The sequence below is a fragment of the Adiantum capillus-veneris genome, chromosome 11, assembly GCF_014529385.1.
Source record: "Adiantum capillus-veneris isolate H3 chromosome 11, ASM1452938v2, whole genome shotgun sequence".
NCBI lineage: Eukaryota > Viridiplantae > Streptophyta > Polypodiopsida > Polypodiales > Pteridaceae > Adiantum > Adiantum capillus-veneris.
In genome coordinates, this window is record NC_140941.1 from 22124353 (window position 1) to 22140897 (window position 16545).

A 16545-nucleotide genomic window follows, 5' to 3' on the forward strand; every position below is an offset into this window, starting at 1 on the left:
ACTTGTCCAATCTAGACTCATTTTTTCTATATTTTCTATCTTTCTTTTCCTAGAAAAGTGTGCTTGTATGTTCTTTCATATTCATGTGTATTGAATATCTTAGTCATCTGTCCATTCCGTGCTAGGTTATGGTGGAATGTACTTTGTTAAGCATATGTGCACTTTAGATTGGCCATCTATCCATTCTAGCTCAAGTGATAGTCATATGTGATTGTGCTCTTTTCTAGGAAAGACTTGCATAACAATGTTCTTTAATAGGCACATGTGGTATTTAAATTGACCACTTGTCCATTCTATGTCAAGTGATGGTCATATGATGTTACATGTGTAGATATACACATAGATTGACCACATCTCCAATCTAGGTTCATTTTTTATGTTTATAGTTAGATGTATTGTCTTCATTGACCACTTGTCCATTCTAGGTCAAGTGATGGTCGTATGTTGTTGTATGTGCATATCTCCACATAGATTGACCACCTGTCCAATCAAGACTCATTTTTTCTATATCTTCTATCTTTCTTTCCCAATGAAAGCATGCTTGTATGTTATTTCATACACATGTGTATGTTTTTACATAGGTATATTTGCACCTAGATTGACCACATGTCCCATCGAGACTCGTTTGTTCTATATCTTCTATCTTTCTTTCCCAAGGAAAGCATGCTTGTCTGTTATTTCATACACAAGTGTATATTCTTACATAGGTATATTTGCACCTAGATTGACCACTTGCCCAATCGAGGCTCATTTTTTCTATATTTTCTATCTTTCTTTTCCTAGAAAAGTGTGCTTATATGTTCTTTCATATTCATGTGTATTGAATATCTTAGTCATCTATCCATGCTACGCTAGGTGATGGTGGAATGTACTTTGTTAAGCATATGTGCACTTAAGACTGGCCATCTGTCCATTCTAGCTCAAGTGATGGTCATATGTGAATGTGATTTTCTCTAGGAAAGACTTGCGTAACCATGTTGATTAATAGGCACATGTGTTGTCTAGATTGACCACCTATTCATTATAGATCAAGTGATGGTTGTATGATGTTACATGTGTAGATATACACATAGTTTGACCACATGTCTAATCTAGGTTAATTTTTTATCTATATAGTCAGATGTGTTGTCTACATTGACCACCTGTCCATTCTAGGTCAAAGTGATCGTCGTATGTTGTTGTATCTCTATTTCTCTACAAAGATTGATCACTTGTCCAGTCCAGACTCATTTTTTCTATATCTTTTATTTATTTTTCCCAAGGAAAGAATGCTTACATGTTATTTCATACACATGTGTATGTTCTTATATAAGTATATATGCACCTCGATTGACCACTTGTCCAATCTAGAGTCATTTTTTCTATATTTTCTATCTTTCTTTTCCTAGAAAAGTATGCTTGTATGTTCTTTCATATTCATGTGTATTGAATATCTTAGTCATCTGTCCATTCCATGCTAGGTTATGGTGGAATGTACTTTGTGAAGCATATGTGCACTTTCGATTGGCCATTTGTCCATTCTAGCTCAAGTGATGGTCATATGTGATTGTGCTCTTCTCTAGGAAAGACTTGCATAACCATGTTCTTTAATAGGCACATGTGTTATCTAGATTGACCACTTGTCCATTCTAGGTCAAGTGATGGTCGTATTATGTTACATGTGTATTTATAGATATAAATTGACCACACGTCCAATCTAGGTTCATTTTTCATCTTTATAGTCAGATATGTTGTCTACATTGACCACCTATCCATTCTAGGTCAAGTGATGGTCGTATGTTATTGTATGTACATATCTCCACAGAGATTGACCACCTGTCCAATCCAAAATCATTTTCTCTATATCTTCTATATTTCTTTCCCAAGAAAAGCATGCTTGTATGTTATTTCATACACATGTGTATGTTGTTACATAGGTATATCTGCACCTAGATTGACCACTTGTCCAATCCAAACTCATTTTTTCTTTATTTTCTATCTTTCTTTCCCTAGAAAAATGTGCTTGTATGTTCTTTCCTCAAAGTTAGATTAAGTACGTAATTATGACATGTTTTTCAGGGTAAAAATTGTTGAAGATGATGAAATAGGAAACAGAAGGAAGATAGCAACTCAGAGTAGGAAGAAGATGGAGAAGGAGAAGAAAAAACGCTTGTGTACGAGACCTCTGTAGTCTATCTCTCTGTATTAGAATAATAGAGTATATACAAACTTAGAGCTATAAAGCTTATATGAGACCCTAAGAGATAAGGTGTCCTTTCACACCAGATGTCCAAGGGGGAAAACCCAGTGGGAGAAAAGTGCCCCTGGTGAAGCAGGTATACACACTAACACTACTACATGTCTACAAATCCCCCCTGTAGTGATAGTGTGAATCCATACAAGGTAGTAGATCATCATGTGTATGAGAGTAAGCCCAAAGATTTTCGGAAAGCTTCAAACTTTTCTCATGATAACGCCTTCGTAAATAGATCTGCAATGTTATCCTGTGTAGGACAGTAAGTTAGTGTGATCTCCCCTGCATGTAGCCTTTCCCTGACATAGTGGTAGTGAACCTCTATGTGCTTTGTTCTTGCATGAGATACTGGATTCCTTGCAACTTCCATAGCACTCTGATTGTCAGTGAAAATGGTAGTGGGTGCCTGTTGACACTCACAAAGATCTGCCAATAACCTGCGTATCCATACACAATTAACTGTTGCCGTGAAAGCTCCCATGTACTCAGCTTCATAAGTTGATGTAGCCATTGTGGGTTGCTTCTTGCTTAGCCAAGATATACATGCATTTCCAAGGAAAAAACAATTCCCACTTGTGGAATGTCGTGTGTCAAAATCACCAGCCCAATCTGAATCGTTGTAACCAAGAAGCTGCATAGAAGTGTGCTTTCCATACATATCCCCCCTTGGAAAGAACATGGAAAGATTAGGGTTACCTAAAAGGGAACAAAGTATGCGCTTCACAGCCTGCCAATGATGCATACCTGGGCTGTACATAAATATGCTTGCTTGTGAAACCCCAAATTGAATGTCTGGACGAGTGTTGCCTGCCAAATATATCAAGTAACCAACCGCTGCTGCATAAGTATGTACATCAAAAGGTTCTCCAGCATCGTGCATGCTCAACTTTGATCCAATTCCTACGGGTGTAGAGATTGGTTTACAATTTTGCATACCAAACTTATCCAAAATTTTATGCAACTATTTTGCCTGCAACACGTATATGCCATCCTCTAATTGCACAAACTGAATACCCAAGTAATAATGTAGCAAACCAAGATCAAACATCTCAAAGGTTTTTCTCAAAGCATCTTTAAACGCTTCAATTTCATCTGCAGTATTGCCTGTAAGAAGCATATCATCCACATAAAGTGCGAGCATAATGAGAACTCCATCTCTCTTTTTGACATACAAAGTACTTTCTGTTGGACTATTCTAAAATCCCTGGCCAATCAAATAAGTATGTATCTTCTCATACCATGCTCTTGAAGCCTGTTTGAGACCATAAAAAGCTTTACGCAATCTACATACCTTTTGCTCTTGACCTTTTACAACAAAACCACTTGGTTGACTTACATAAACTTCTTCTTGCAAATCACCATTCAAAAAAGCATTTTTGATATCCAACTGATGCACTTTCCAACCATGATGAGCAGCAATTGCAACTAGTGATCTAACTGTGGACGCACGAGAAGTAGGAGCAAAGGTTTCATCATAATCTATGCCTTTCTGTTGCGCATAGCCTTTTGCCACAAGCCTTGCTTTGTACATGTAAACAGTACCATCTTGTTTCCTTTTTACCTTAAAAACCCACTTTGTACCAATAGGCTTTTGACCTGTAGGCAAGTCCACTAGATCCCATGTATGATTCTTATGAATAGAATCAATTTCTTGTTGCATAGCATATTTCCACTGAACACACTCTAAAGCTTGTTCAAATGAATCAGGCTCATCTGCATCACAAAGAGTGCTAAAGCAAGCCAAATCTACTTGCTCTCTGCCAAAAGTAGTACCAGCACGTGTTTTTCGTGGCAACGGTGCATCCAACTTGCTATCCTGCAAAGTTTTTTGAACCCATTTAGGCAAGGTTCTTTCTTCCCTGAGAACTTCTTGCTCTTCACGCACAATTTCCTCTACATCATGAGGTGTCACATGCTGATCAAAAGATTGATCAAGATTATCAACCTATTGTGATTCTTGATTCTCCACAAAAGAAGGAAGCAAACCTTCAAATACATCATGTGTCTGCATATGAGGTACATCAAAAGCAACCATACTAGGTTGAGCAGTAGTTTCTGCAAAAATTACATCACGACTTTCAAAAATCTTGTTTGTAGCAGGATTGTAAAGTCTATAACCTTTACTTCCACTACTGTACCCCACAAATATACATTTGATTGCCTTATCATCAAGCTTCCCACGTAACCTTTGAGGGATGTGAGCATAAGCAAGACAACCAAAAACACGAAGATAACTAACTGAAGGTTTTCTGTCATACCAAGATTCATATGGAGTAATGGTCTTCAAGGCACGAGTAGGACACCTGTTCAAAACATGTGCTGCATAAGCAACTGTCTCCATCCATAGCTTATGAGACAAACTCTTAGCCTTGAGCATACATCTAGCCGTCTCCATTAAAGACCCGTTCTTCCTTTCTGCAACACCATTCTGTTTTGGTGTGTATGGCATAGTGCATTGGTGTTTAATGCCTTTCTTTCCCAAAAAATCCTTAAATGCACCTGACACATATTCACCTCCTCGATCGGTACGAAGAGTCTGTACTTTGCAACCTGTTTCATTTTCAACTATGGCAACATAATGTTGAAAAATTACAAACACATCTGACTTTGCTCTGAGTGGATACACCCAACAAAACTTGGAAAAGTCATGAATGAAGGTCACAAAATAAAGGTTGTTTCCTATAGATGGCGTCCTCATAGGACCACATACATCACTCTGTACAAGCTGTAACTTTCGTGTCCCTCTAACTGAACCATCCTGCAAAAATGCAAATCTGTGCATCTTTCCAAGAACGCAACCTTCACATACATGTCTTGGTGGAATCTCCAATAAAGACAAATCATGCACCATATTATGACGTTGTAAAGTCATCAAAATGCCATAACCAACATGCCCAAATCTAGCATGCCACAACTCAGCATCTTGCATGGCCTGAGTCTTTGTTTCTACAATACATACCTGAATCTGCTTTTCATAACAATCTAGCACAAATAGTTGATTTTCCAACGTACCTGTAGTGATAAGAGAATAACCATTCTCTCGATCTCGTACAACACATCTGTAATCCTCAAAAATGACCCGAAGACCATTTTTTGCAAGAGAGGATACAGACAACAAATTCTTCTTGATACCTGGAACATAATAAGACATCTGGCAAGCATAAATCTGAACCATCTGAAATGGTAATCAAAATCTTACCAACGCCTTTGATTGGATAAGAATCATTATTTGCACATGTCACCTTCTTTCCTGCTGGAGCTGCATCCAATGAACAAAACAAATCCTTCCTTGAAGTAATATGCCTGGATGCACCACTATCAAAGCACCAAATCATATGTGTCTTGTCAACACTGTAAACAAAAAAATCTGAACATACTACGAAAGCATAAGAATCCTGCACAAAGTTTGCAGACTCTTCTTTAGTTGTAGAAGAATCACCAGAAGCTGAAACAACCAAACTTGACTCTTTCTTCTTTTCTTTAGCAATTCGCTTTTTACACTCACTAATGTAGTGACCAGGTTTCTTGCAGTAGTGACATTTACCTTTCTTCTTGGACTTGTCGGAATCACCTTTAGACTTCTCTGAAGACTCAGACTTGGAGTGATGAGCACTCTCTTTACCCTTGTTTTTGTTCTGTACAACAAGAGCATGATCCATACCATCCACCTGTAAAGACTTTTTCTTATGTGATTCATCCTCCTGCAATAGCAAAGCCACTAATTCTTCAAAATGAAGAGGCTCAGGATTAGCTCGCAAAGACAGAGTCAAAGAAGTCTGAAAAGTCAAATAAGATGGTGGTAGTGAATTGAGTGTTTTGGAAACCAAGTCCTTCTCTGGAATCACTTCATCAATGCTAAGCAATTGCTCTTTAAGATCCTTGATTTTTGTAAGATGCTCGACGATATCGTCACCTTCGTCCATCTGTATTTTGTCAAGTTGTTTCTTCAAAAACTCTATTCTGGCAGCGTTTCTTCCTCCAAACATAGCTTGCAGAGTGTTCCAAGCATCCTCAGAAGTTTTGCAAGATCTGATATGTGGTGTGATTGTCATCTTTATGGTTAAGGCAATCACAGCCATAGCTTGTGCATCTTTAGTATCCCATTTCTTTTTCTCTGGAGTGACTTGTGAGGGTCCTGCACCAACAGTTGCACCACGACCAGGCGTGGCAGGTGCAATGCTACTTGGACGAACTTCATCTCTAGACAAAACATTTTTGGCCATAAAAGACCAAAGAGAATAGTTGGTTCCATCCAATTTGTCTTCGGATGTAAACGCACCAAAAATCTCTTTCTCCGTAGATTGAGCCATACTGTGGATGCACACAAGAGCAAAAGAACCTCCAAGATATTCACAAATCTCCTCTCCAATGCAAGTAAAACTCTACACAAAATCTCAGCACAAAGCTAAGACAAGCTGCTTCCCAAAAGAACTGTTTACCTGAAGAAAATCTGTCAAAAAGCACACCCTCTTGATCTAAACGCCTCCGAAAATTAACTTCTGCTACGCTGCTTAGAAAAAAATTTCGATGGCTCGAACGTCGAGAATGCTCCCACGAGAAAATTTTCCGAAAACTGCCTGAAAACTGCGATTGCGCGCGCGGACGCAAAAACGCAAGTAGAGGCTCTCGAAATCACCTTGCTCTGATACCAATTGTTGAAGATGATGAAAGAGGAAACAAAAGGAAGATAGCAACTCAAAGTAGTAAGAAGATGGAGAAGGAGAAGACACAAAGCTTGCGTACGAGATCTCTGTAGTCTATCTCTCTGTATTAGAATAATAGAGTATATACAAACTCAGAGCTACAAAGCTTATATGAGACCCTAAGAGATAAGGTTTCCTTTCACACCAGATGTCCAGGGGGAAAAACCCAGTGGGAGAAAAGTGCCCCTGGTGAAGCGTGTATACACACTAACACTACTACATGTCTACAAAAATGTCTCAATTGAGGACCTCATATAAGAGAAAAGTAACTACCATTCCAATCAGCATTGAGCTCGCTACCAATGAGCCTCATCCATGGTACCTCAATATTTATGGACTACAAGGTGCTCAATATCATAAAGTACATTTTTTTCTTGCCTTAGAACAAGATAAAAATGTATTTGAGGATCTAGGCCAAGTAGTTGCAGTAGTTGTATCAACCGTTGAAGGGCATCCTAGCATTTAGTGCATTAACATTCAAGTTCCAGGGAATATAGAGTATTGCCTATCTCCAAAGGCATGTTTTTCTCAATGCATGGTAAAATAATATGAGGTGACTATGTTCTCTAGAGGTTGTAATGCAAACATGGATCCTACACACGTGACTGCAGACACTCTTCATGACTCCATTGTCCAAAGTATGAAGAATAAGAAGCTCTCCACCAAGATTCCAAGGCCAAAATCTTCTCATCCAAAAGCAAAGAGGGCCAAGGCTCATATTTTTGCATGGTCCAAAGTGGTGGATGAGTCAAATGTAGATGCTTCACAAGAGGGTACAAGCAACCACTTAAGGTTTGTGGAGCCTGATCGTTTAGAGAAAGAGGTTCAAAAGGCAACGAAAGGCGATACTGGAGGCATGGAGAAATATTCAGCATATTTTCCATTCAAGTATACAGAGTATGAAATTCCATTGACCAATTGTTTTCTTGCTCCTAATCATTATAATTCTCGCCAACTTGACGAGGAGTAGCTAAATAATTGCATGCTTCTCTTTGCTGCAAGTACAAATAGGCCTTCATCATGTGCATATTTGATGCCTGCCAAGAATTGTGGTCAAAGGACAGGAATCCCAATGACGCCATCAGAGATTGAAGAAGGCAAGCTAAAAGACTATAGGTATTGGATTCTTGACGGACGACACTCTATATATGCAGCAAAAATGCTGAGAGTTGAAGAAATGACAAAGGGGGTAGATCACAAGAGCTCATGGCAGTGTATGCTCAATGAAAGGCCCGCATTATTGTAGATCCACCTCCACATGTTTCTATCGCTATATTTTCTATTGCAAATGAACAATCAAAGGCCTTGTATGTGAAGCAACCATACAGTGTCATGTTGAAGCACTTACATGATCAGTGGAAATTTAACGGATGTCCTGCAAGGCCACCACTTGATGTCGTGGAGGGAACTTCACCTCGCAGCAAATGGGATGTAAGTTATAAATTTCTAATCCCATATCATTTTTCTTTTGCACTAGAAACATAGGACACCATGCAAGTTTGATAGTCAATTTTTGATTTCTTTAATTTCTTTGTGTAGGCGTGTTTAAGAATGGCTAGAATATGGGTTGGACCATCCTTTATTACAAAGCAAGCTCACATGGTGACTTATTCTGATGCCATCTTTAATGATTGGCTAGATATTATAATAGAATTGGAAAAAGAGAATAAGAAACCAAGTGCCACAGTATTTAGGTATCTAGCTGGTTTGGATGAAGAAGAGGTTAAAAAGATACAAGCATAAATAAGAGATCGCACAATTGTGTTATCAAAGGGCATAAAGGACACAGACATCATGGACATGCTTGAAAGAATCAAACAACTCAAGCAAGATCGTATCATTCAAGATGCCTTGCTTGAGGAGTTTAACTCTCTCAATGAAGATGCAAAGTGCAATACTTGGGAGGATCTTGTCTTGGTGTATAACATCAATGATGTTTTGTATATGAAGTTTCTTGAGCTTTGTGATATATGGATCAAGACACAATTAAAGCGAGGAATCAAGAAGATTGACTTTCTAGAGAGTGCAAGAAAGTATGTTGAGTGGACAATCAATCTACACAAGGAGCAAGTAAAATCAACAGATTTTCCTTGGAGGATTTATGTGGTAAACCTTCATATTGAAGGTTCTTCATACTTGGAGCGTCACCTTTGCAACCCAATGCCCATAGGACTTTGTGTATTGGACATATCAGAGGCCTTTAAGAGCAACACACATTGATCTGAGGATCGATAAAAAGATATCTTGAATGGGATGATGTCCATCAGTGGAGGTTCAGAAGAAGCACACTATGTGCTTCTTGCTTTCTTAAACATGATAGATTTTGTGCAATTGTAGAACGCTTTGAATAATATGAAGGAGATGATGCAACAACAGAGTGTTGGAGTTCTACATCATGAAAGAGAAGCGTTTTATGCTGGGTCCATATAGTTCTTCTCTGTTGTGGTCCTTTTTGGAAAAAGTGATGCATCTAGTGGACTCCCAACAACTCTTGCAATTGCAGAACACTTTGAATAATATGAAGGGCATGATGCGACAACAGAGTGTTGGAGTTCTACATCATGAAAGAGAAGCGTTTTATGCTAGGTCCATACAGTTCTTCTCTGTTGTGGTCCTTTTTGGAAAAAGTGATGCATCTAGTGGACTCCCAACAACTCTACCACCATACTTGATGCAGGGTTACTTGATATCAATTTTCAAACTGTGCAGCATCTATCGGACAAGGATTTCTTGAGATTTAAGAAGAAAATTCTTGTCAATCAATTTACCAAGAAGTATTGCACATAAGGATCCAAGCTAGTGTAATTATTCAGTGATGGCAGAACAAATATTTTTTGCACATATTTACTCTAGCATAAGGTACGCTTATCAATCTGATAGATTCTCTTTTTGAACAAATTGATGTTCTATTTTTTATATGTCAAAGTATTTGAGTGATGGTTCCATTGTGCCATGATCAACTTTAGATTGGTCACTTGTAATGAACCTCCAATGGGCAAGTGGTCAATTTAGGTGCACATACAGACACGTAACAACATATGACCCTCGCCTGACTTAGAATGGACAAGTGAAAAATCTAGGCAACACATATTCGAATGTAACAACATATGATCATTACCTAGCCTAGAATTGACACATGGTCAATCTAGGTAACACATCTGACTAATAAAGAACATTGTTATGTGTGTCTTTTGTCAAAACAACACATTCACATATCACCATCACTTGACCTGGAATCTCGGGGGGTTCACTATGTGTAAAACTACCATATCACGTGCGTTGTCGTGCTGTGACATGTACATAGTGGGAACACATGCTACAAGAGTTATCTTGTAACTTTTTAGATACATAATTATATTTCCTATAATTTACATATGCATATGTAAGTATAAAAATAAGCTTTCTATCTCATATTATTATCTCAAGGGTAATGTATTCTTACTTTACCATCAAAAAAAATACTATGGGAAAAGTGTCAATAGCTCCACCTCTTTAACTTGGGGCAAAAAGCATTGATTCTTTCTTTCTACCATCTCATTATTATCTCACACCCTATCTAGATCCTATATCTAGAGTAATTTCCAATCTATATATATTCTATGTATTTTTTATACTTTTCTTATATTTCTTTTTAAATAGCTACTAGGAGAGAATCAAATCCTAGTGAGACACTAGGTGGCATGATTTCAAAGATACACTTATTCTAATGCATTATTGCAATCATGATTACAAAACTTTGTCAAGGAGCAATGTCATGCTTTCATATGGCATGAGGTGTCTTTGTGAATTAAATGAAAGTCTAGGCTAAGGAGACCACATGAAGACTTTTGCTGCCATAAATGGACCCTATTTTGATGAATTTTTTACACAAGGTTCCAATCCGAATTGGAAAACAATTTTAAAATGAAAATCGTAGCTAATGAGCTGAAGATTTTTCCCATATTTTTACTTTTTTATTTGGAGCTACGGTTGAGGAGATATGATCAAAATACTGGACCCCAGTCTGCCCACATCATGCAGGGACAGCTCATTTCCAACTTTTCCAATTCCTGTTCACACTGGCTCCTCTCTTCTTGTGTAAACCCTTGTGGGTTCCCTTCACCTATAAAAGGGGACCTCTTCTTCCTTGGAAGGGACTCAAGCATTCAAGCCATTGATGAGAGGAATTCTTGAGGGAGTGAGTAGTAATGCCTAATTGTACTTAGCCCCATTAACATAAGCCCAAGCCTACACTTTCTCCTAGAGGAAAACTAGCCATTCTTGTACGCCATCCTTGGAGGATCAACTCTAATCAAAGAAGGTGTTGTACTTGGCGTATCAATCAACGTTGAATTCTCCCTCTTCTTCTCTCTCCCATCAATAATGGTGCCGAAGGGTTTTAAGTAAGATGTGTTCTACATTGATGTTTTCTTGATTTCTTGTTGTTTTCATTTTCATCTCTAATCCAACATATATATATGTATCTAATCTCATCTCCTTAACCAAACCTATCTCTCTCATTCTTAGTAATTCATCCTCTCTAGGTTCTCTTTGCTACAGGTACATCTCTCCCGCAGTATCCTTATTGCTTACGGGCAAGAATAGGGCTTGGGAGGGAAACTTCTCATCTCTTCACTTCTCTCATATCTACATTTCTCACATACTATCCTAGATGAATAACCCACATGATGATAATTTCTATCGCTTTCACTCTGTACGATCTATTAGAATTAACGTATGGATTAGCCGTAAAATACACTTTCAACAACGTATAGTGTTTCTCTTTGGCCAAGAAAGGCTCAATGAAATACTTCTATCACCGGATCCCATTATACTACCTCTCATAGACTATAACTTTTCTTTTGACGTAAGCGTAGTTATCTTGCTATGAACCAAGAGGATTTGTACACACAATTAATCCCAATCACTAGACAAAATATATATATTATGGTAAGCACAAAACTACAATTCCAAAGAACAATTCGTAGCCTATTTGGGCAGCCAAGATTGAATGCCATTAACTCATCTGTTAACCCTTTTCATATTACCCATGATACGATATGACCATAGCCTTGATGTTTTCATCTTTGTGTTATTTTGACATTTTCTTTGTGTTCTTTCTTTGTGCGTGTGAGTGCAAGAGAGAATGGGTGGGCTTCTTTGATTGTACTTCTTTCCAAGCCCTAGTCTTCATGGCATCTATGTTTAACTCCTCATATAGTTTTTGTCGAGTTCTCTCACAAACTCTCACAGCCATAAGCCTGGTGCTTTCGTGGCAAGACCGTAAATTTCTCGACATTTTTTTGGTGAACCCGACGTGAATCTGCTGGGTGTGAGTATTTGGGTAACCATGGTGATCATGTTGAGCAACAAGGTATGCATTTTGACCCAGCAAACAAATGCAAATGTTTTCAAGCATTTGCAATGTTCATGCAACAACAACATGCTACTGAAAGAAGGGAATTTCAGCAACGAAGGCCATACAAGCTCGTCAACAGAATGGATCAGTTCAATGGAAAAGATGTAACCAAGTACTTACGCAGTATTGAAGGAGATGGACTGCATCGCGTGTCAGAAGGTGAATGATTCAAAGCTACTGAAAGAAGGGAGATTTCAGCAACGAAGGCCATACAAGCGGTCGTCAACAGAATGGATCAGTTCAATGAAAAGATGTAACCAAGTACTTACGCGAGTATGTGAAGGAGATGGAGCTGCATCGCGTGTCAGAAGGTGAGATGATTCAAAGCTTTGAGCTAGTTGTTGCTCCAGAAATTAGGGAGCATGTTAGGGCAATTAAAGATGGGCATGGGAGAAATTGGGAAGAACTCAAAGTAGCTTTAAAGGAGGAATATTTCATGGAGGACTCTGAGAGAGTGACCAAAAGGACATTCTTAGAATGGGTAGTCAAGCCAAAGCAAGGACTATCAATAACAGAGCTACTTAGGGAATTTGAGCGGCGCTATGCACAACTCACTAGGACAGAAAGGGCCACACTAGATGCAGAGAAGACAGATCTTTTCTTACAAGCTGCAGGTAAAGAGTTTCAAGAAAATTTGGAGCTTCTTCTTGAAGATAAAGATGCTGAGCAAGGACTAAAGACCGACTGGAATGAGGTTGAAGGTGCTGTCTCACTGCTTGCCAAACGACAAAGAAGAAGGGACAAGATGGTAGTAAACAGTACAAGTCCTTCCACCTCAACTTCTGACAAAATGGTAAAGCCTACTTTTATCGCTCCTAAGTTTGATGAGTCCATGCTAGATGAGCTTGTGAAGGGAATGTGTGACTTGAAGGTGAAGTTTGCAAAGCTTGAAGAAAAAGGCCAACCATCAGGGCCACTTCCTAGGCAAAGACAACAGCCCAAAGAAGGGTTTGTTAATAGATGTATTTGGTGTGATAGTACAAACCATGTAAGAAGGGATTGTGATGATTTTAGTGATGCTTTGTCAAAAGATGTTGTCTTTTTTAAGGATGGTAAAATCCACTTAAGAGAGACAATTCTACCCTTGAGAACTAACTTTGGGAAGGGGGGAATGCAAACCTTAGTTGAAGATATGGCAACCAAGCATGCCACCTCTTCAGTTGAGGCAGCTACTTATGGAGTAAAAATTGAACATTTTTGTGATGAAGAAGTGAGTGACCATCATGGTCAAATTTGGCCAAATGTCATGCAATTAGCTAAAAAGGGAAAGCTTACAAAAGAGATTCTACATGAAGCAGGTGATTGCATACGTCTAGAAACAGGATGGAATGATCCAGTGGACTCATTGTTAGTGCATGCCTACATTACAAAATGCCAACAAAATGAGGCAATTGTAGAAGAGAAGTGCAGACGTGAGAATGCTGATGAAGGACCATAAAAAAGAGCTTCTATAAGTGGGGGAAGAAGCGACTCAATGCCTTCTCAAACACCCTCAACACAAGGAGCATCTCCACCTAAAGTACTCATGGAGGAGTCTACAACAGGAAAGAAGAAAGAGCCAACGAAAGGTAAGACAAAAGGCCCAACTTATAAACTACAATCTGATATTGAGGTTGCTACAGATTTAAAGAAAGTCTTGGAGGAAAGGATCTTGAATAGCAAGATTGAGTTTACTCTGGGAGAAGTTCTTGGCATTGCAAAGCGTGAATTCCATGAGGAGATCATTGACATCATCAAGAGAAAGAGGCAAACCCTTGCTGAAGTTTCTCGTCCACAGGTTGAAGGGGAAACCTCAAAGACACAAGGAATGCAACTGCAAAATAAGGAGAATGATGGAGCTATGGTAGGATGCTACCAATCTAGTGGGAGAGTGAAGCAAGTGTATTTTTCAAATGATGATGAAGAAGTTGAAGATATTCCTAGGAGTTACTATTCACGAAGTCATTGGGCAAGGGCTACTACAGAAACTTTGGTCAAGGTAGGTGATCTTGAAGAGCCATTTGTTGCCTTGATTGACCATGGTTCAGAAATAAACATAATGTCAAAGAGTCTCTACAACAAGTGCAAATGGCCGATGGACACGGATCATGGCTGGATGGTAAAAGTGGCAAACAATTCATCCGATGAATTGTATGCAGCATGTCCAGGTGTGAAGGTAACAATAGGTGATGTAAAGATTGACCAAAACTTCTTTGTACAGGATACATCTTCATATCATCTCATCCTTGGACAACCCTACATTGTGGGAGTTCAAATGGAAACAAAGGTAATGGACGATGGTTCATCATATGCTAGAATACGTAGCAAAGATGGTAAACGAGCTGTCCAATTTCTCACAGTCTGTGTAAACCATGAAAGAAATCGTGACAACCTCAGAGAACATCCTCTACCAAAGGTAAGCAAAGAGTTTCATGATCATAGAGAAATGATGGGTTTTGGCCAAGTACCATTGTAAAGCGGGATTGCAGTGGTATAGAAAGAAAAAGGGTCTCGCTTGATCCAAAAATAGGTGAAACTTTCTCGATGAGCTCCTTGGTAACAAGGAATGGATCAGTATGTTTTACAAAACTTGAAGATTTGAAGAGATATGAGAGGCAATATGTGCATAATGTACAAATAGGCATGAAAAAGAGTGGGTTGCTAAAGCCTACTGAAAATGTTTTGGGTTTGTGTGAACAAGTTTCTTTTGTAGATACTATGGGTGAGCTTGATGCTATAATGAGGTCTAGTTTGCATCTTGAAAATGAAGTTGTGGAAGTTTGCTCTATGGAAATGTATCAAGTAATAGAAGCCTTTAAAGAAAGCCAAACAGTTGGGCCAGAAGTCCATGTTGAAACTAAATACAAGAGTGTAGCAAAGAAGGTGAAACCAGTAGCTTCGCCCTTACCACCCAACAACAGGGAAAAGATTGAACAGGCTTCTTTAAAACCAACTTTGCGGAATCCTAAAAAGATCGGGCATACCTTCACAAAGGAGTCCTTTCAAGAGTTGCAGATTGGTTGCGAGGAGTTTCTAACACAGGAGGAGAAAAAGTGCTTCAAAGAAATGCTTTCAAAGCATGGTAAGGCTTTTGCATTTGAGCCACATGAGATAGGATGTGTTGATCCTTATATTGTAGCTCCTATGGTAATTTTCACAATACCTCATGTGCCTTGGAATCTGCGGCCTATTCTGGTTCCAAAGGCTCATTTGCCAAAGTTAGTAGAGCTACTGAATGAGAAAATCAAAATGGGAATCTTGGAGCCTTCTTGTGCTCCATACTCAAATAGGTGGTTCACAGTTCCAAAGAAGAATGGTTCTCTACGCTTCATCCAAGATATGCAACCAGTGAACAAGGTGACAATTAGAAATGTAGGTACAGGTCCAATTGTGGATGAATTTGCAGAGGCGTTTGCAGGGAGGGCAATCTACTCAATGGGGGATATCTACTCAGGGTATGATCAATTTCAGCTTGCAATCAAAAGCAGAGACTTGACAACCATGAGGACACCTTTGGGTTTGGTAAGGATGTGTACCTTGCCACAGGGAGCAACCAACTCGGTTGCACATATGATGAATGGGATGAATAAGGTCTTACGTGACTTTATTCCTCAAATCACAATGCCTTTCATTGATGATTTGCCTATCAAAGGATGTGAAGAAAGTGACAAAGATGAAGCTTTGGATCTCAAGGGATGTCGCAAGTTTGTGGTAAATCACATAAATGATTGTGATAAAATTTTGTCTAGGTTGGAAGAAGTGAATCTTACATTGTCAGGGAAAAAGTCTATGTTTGGTGTCAATGAAGTGCTCATTGTGGGGCACATGTGTGGGCCATATGGTAGGAAACCTTGTCCAACAAAGGTAGATGCCATCCAAAGAATGAAAGAAACATGCACTAGCATCACTGAGGTTAGAAGGTTTCTAGGAGCATGTGTCTTCTATGTTATTTGGATTCCACATTATGCACATGTAGCTGATCCTCTTTATCAGTTGCTTAGAAAGAATCAAAAGTTTAAATGGACAGAAGCACATGTAAAATCCATGAAAAAGCTAAAGGAGTTGCTCCAGTCAGCACCAACTTTGAGAAAGGTAGACTATGAGTGTCAAAGGCAGTAATTATGACAGTAGACACCAGTCCTACAGGGATTGGATGGGCAATAGGGCAAGATGACGAAGAAGGACGTAGGTATGTGGTAAGATTTGGAGCAAAGGTACTAAGTGCTCGCCAA

At 38.9% G+C, this 16545-nt stretch overlaps 1 pseudogene; it reads left to right on the forward strand.

The window, feature by feature from the left end:
- The first annotated feature begins 7168 nt into the window (after window positions 1-7168).
- Window positions 7169-7850, forward strand: LOC147446984 (uncharacterized; annotated as a pseudogene).
- The last annotated feature ends 8695 nt before the right edge of the window (window positions 7851-16545 follow it).